Source organism: Cariama cristata, unplaced genomic scaffold, assembly GCF_000690535.1.
Source record: "Cariama cristata isolate BGI_N322 unplaced genomic scaffold, ASM69053v1 scaffold36872, whole genome shotgun sequence".
In the NCBI taxonomy this organism is placed as follows: Eukaryota; Metazoa; Chordata; class Aves; order Cariamiformes; family Cariamidae; genus Cariama; species Cariama cristata.
The window spans coordinates 1-3,695 of record NW_009602794.1 but is presented as its reverse complement, the minus strand read 5'-3'; positions in this window follow the sequence as shown (position 1 = coordinate 3,695).

The window sequence follows — 3,695 nt, the reverse complement described above, 5'->3', positions numbered from 1 at the left end:
GACGGAAGCAGCTTTTCCCACTGGAGTATGAAGGAGCCAGGGACTGGGAAGATGGAAGAGGTTTGTTTGGGGAAACAGCAGGCGCCAGCCCCAAGGTCCCATCGTGGCGAATGTGCTCGTCTCTCGTGGCAGCGCCAGGAAATTGGGAAAGCAAACTGCTTTGCTCTGTAGGACCACTCCTGGATTTTAGAGGGGCACACGTGCTCGACGGCAAGAGCTTGAGATGTGCACGTGCTGTGGGAGAAGATCGTGCATCAAGCAAGGACATGTGCTCCCCTGGCTTCATCCCGTGGCTGATCTGCGCTGGAAATTCACCGGGAAACTTAGAAATAACGCCTAGCCCTTACTGCAAAAACTAAGCGGGGCTTGGCAGTGGGACTAAGCTGTGTCAACAGGTTCTTGTAGGTGGCCAGGACGTGTAGATTGTGAGTAGCGTGGTAGGAAGTGAACTGCTTTTCCTTGTGCTGGGCTGGTCTCCTCCTCAGCGAGACCGGGCGGTACGGTGCTGCCATCTTCCTCCTGGGCTTCGCAACTCCTCAGGACCTGGGCTTGCTCTTCTCCCTCCCCAGTGCAGCTTGTTGCATTGCGTGGGCAGAATGAAGCCGCAGCGGTTCCTGCACGGCCGACGGACCCACTTTGTGTAGGCATTGGGCAGGGGCACGTCCCTCCGTGAGGGACATCTCCTTCCCCTTGCTTCTGAGCTGACCTGGGAGGTGAAGGAGCCTTCCCCCTCCCTGCTCTACAGAACAAAATACAATACAGGGGTAGGTCTCTTGGCTCGTCTCTGGTGTGCTTTATTGCCCAGCTCAAATGAGTGAGGAGAGAATTAAACCCCAGGCAGATGGAGGGAGGGAGAAGAATCCTTTGTAGTGGTGGTTTGGCTTAAGAGCAAAGGCGCAGCCGAGCTCGGCGCGAAGGCCAGGGGATTTCGAGAACCTGTCTGGGATGGCTGGCACCTGTTTCCCATCACTTAACACACAGCAGAAGACAATCGCTGGCTCAGCAGCCCGGGGATATACGGCCAACAGGTGATCAGTACCGCAGAAGGCGACTTGGCCTGGAAAACAGCACCCAGGCACTGCGGGGCCCCTCCGGGCTGCTCCCGGGCACCGGTGTGCCGGGTGAAAAGGGATGAAGGTTTCCTTCCCCAAATCACAAAGCTGCTGCATGTCTAGAAAAACTTGATGTACCTCTGCTTGGTTTGGCTTTGCCACGTGTGACACCTCCCCATGCCTTTTTCCCTGCGGTTGGGTTGGTTTGGGTTTTGGTTTTTTTTCCACCTTATAAGGTCTCAACCGATCCTGTCTGTAGTGAGGATGAAAGATTTACCTGGAGTGATTGCTCAGCAAAAAACTTTTGGGTTTGTGTTTGGTTTTTAATTTAAAAGGAAAAGATTCTTGCATCTGATGTCAACACTACTCTGTAGCTGCTCTCCAACACTTGTAACTTACCTGAGTTGTTGTTGTTGTTGTTGTTGTTTTATTTTGGGGGTTTTTTTTGACTATCCTTTTATTTTTTTATTGCTTTGTACAGTCAATGTTGTTCAACTGATTATACATGGTTTTGTTTTGTATAAATTAAAGTCTTTTTTTTTTTTTTTGAACTGCTCATTGAAAAGTGGAGAAGTTGTATCAGTTTTGGTGTGGGCTCGGAAGAGGTTGAAGGGAAAATCTGGTAGTTTTGCCCAAAACTGGGCATTTGGGGCTGCTTGTGGTGCAGCTCTGTCCTGCCACTTCCAGATCAGCCACAAAATAACTCATATTACATTTTTCTGGGGAGTCTTAAAAGTCATGATTCCTGGCTCTGGTGGGTTTTTGCCATTCTCTATACGTGCAGAAGCTAAATCTGTTCTTACTAAAGGCTTGATTCTCACAGAATCGCTGATTTTGGGGTAGTGGAGCCCTACAAAAACACAGACTGGTCTGCAACACCTTCAGTATCGTCGGTGGCTGTGGGAAACCAGGCTCCGCTACAGCTTGCGTGGGGTTGTGCAGAGTCCCTGGTACAGGGGGAAGTGTTTTGCAAGTACAAAGCCTTAAATCTCCTCTTTGGGTCTGGGCAATGCTGGGGGAGCGGGTGCTGCAGCAGTATTCACCCATCCTACCCAGACTGGAACAAGCTGAAAGTCAGCCTGGGATAAATGTGACTTTGAAATGGAGAAGATGCCGCAGCGAGCTCCGAGCAGCCGTGTCACATCGGGCTGAGAGCCCCAAAGAAGGGAGGTTTGTTTCTGGGGGGGAAGGAAACTTCTCTCCTGCTCCTTTTCTCTCTTGCTCCTAGCCCACCTCCCCTTGACCTCCCTTTTCCCCTGCCTGCTCACTTCCCTAGGATCAGATTTTCCACTTCGTACCAGACTGGCCACGCTTGTTTTAACAGCTTAAGTAGTAATTGCTGGGGCTGGGAGGGGGCAGGGGGGAAATGAGATAGTGTCTGCAGCCTGGAAAACCCTGGAGCTAAGGTGAAAGCCTGGTCAGGGAAGAGTCAGAAACTTTTTTTTTCCTCCTTTTTTTCCCCCCCCCCAGGGATGTTCTGGAAGTGTCTGTTCCCTGTGGCCAGCAGAGCCGAAACAAAGGCTGTGTGTGGTTTCAGGTGGGATTCGGGCAGCCGGAGCCCATTACGCTGGAGCAGCGGGGCTGCCTTTGCTGCAGCTGTCTAGCTGTCTCTGCTTGGGAACAGTCAGGGCAAGAAAACACAGCGCAGAGCCTGATCGGTGGGGAAAGGCTGGGAGAGCTTGTGGGGTCCCTGTTCCTTGGAGAAAAGAGGAGGGAGCAGTTGCTCTGCGCTGGCTCAGGTCTCTCCTAGTTGAGCGCGATGCTCCGCTCCCACCTTCCCAATTCGAGAGCGTCAGGTTGGTCCCGCTGTCCTCTGCGGGGTTGTGCCCTGCAGGCTGTGAAGAAATGGTGACCTTCGTCTGACTGCACCTGGGATGCTGGAAAATAAGCATGTACCTACCCATGGGTGCAGCGGTGGGGCAGGAGCCTTCCCTGGGTGCACGGTGTTATCGGAGCTGGGGGTAGAGGACAGGGGACGTGGTGCTGTGCCCTTCTCGCCGGGATGGGATGCTGAGCCACTTCTGCGCTCCCTTGTCTTGAAGAGAGAAGATGAGCCATAAACCTCGCATTTGTGTCTGGGATCTTTGAAAAAAATCCTCATTTTGGGTTGTAGCGGGTGCTTGGATGTGCAGAGGTGAACAGTTTGGGAGAGACTGAAGTTATGGCTGCCTTAAGCCTTTAGATGGTGAAAGTCCATCGTGGGCTTGGTCCAGGGTGGGGAGAGTTGCTTTTTCTTTCGTCTGCTGCTGAAGAAGCACTAGAAGAGACTGGGCGGGGGTCCCGATGTGTGGGTGAGGGTCTCAAGTCATTGGGAGCTGCATTTCCAACCACCTTGCATCCAGCATCCCTCCGGCTGGCCTTGCGCCGCTGCGGCAACAGTTCATGGCAGGCGCTTGTCCCGGCCTTGCCGCTTTTGATCTCGGTGACACAGGGATGAGGCATCTTGGGCTGCGGTGTCAAACATGGGCCACCCCTCAGGGACTGCTCCCCCGGCTCCGGAGAGGGGCTGCTGGGGCAGGAGCCGACCCAAACCCCAGCGCTGGCATCTTCGACCGTATTGCTGTGACCATGTGGACCCCAGCATGGGGACGGGCGAAAGCTGGGCTCCAGGTTTTCTCTTTCCCCCTTCCCTTCCTTCCTGCA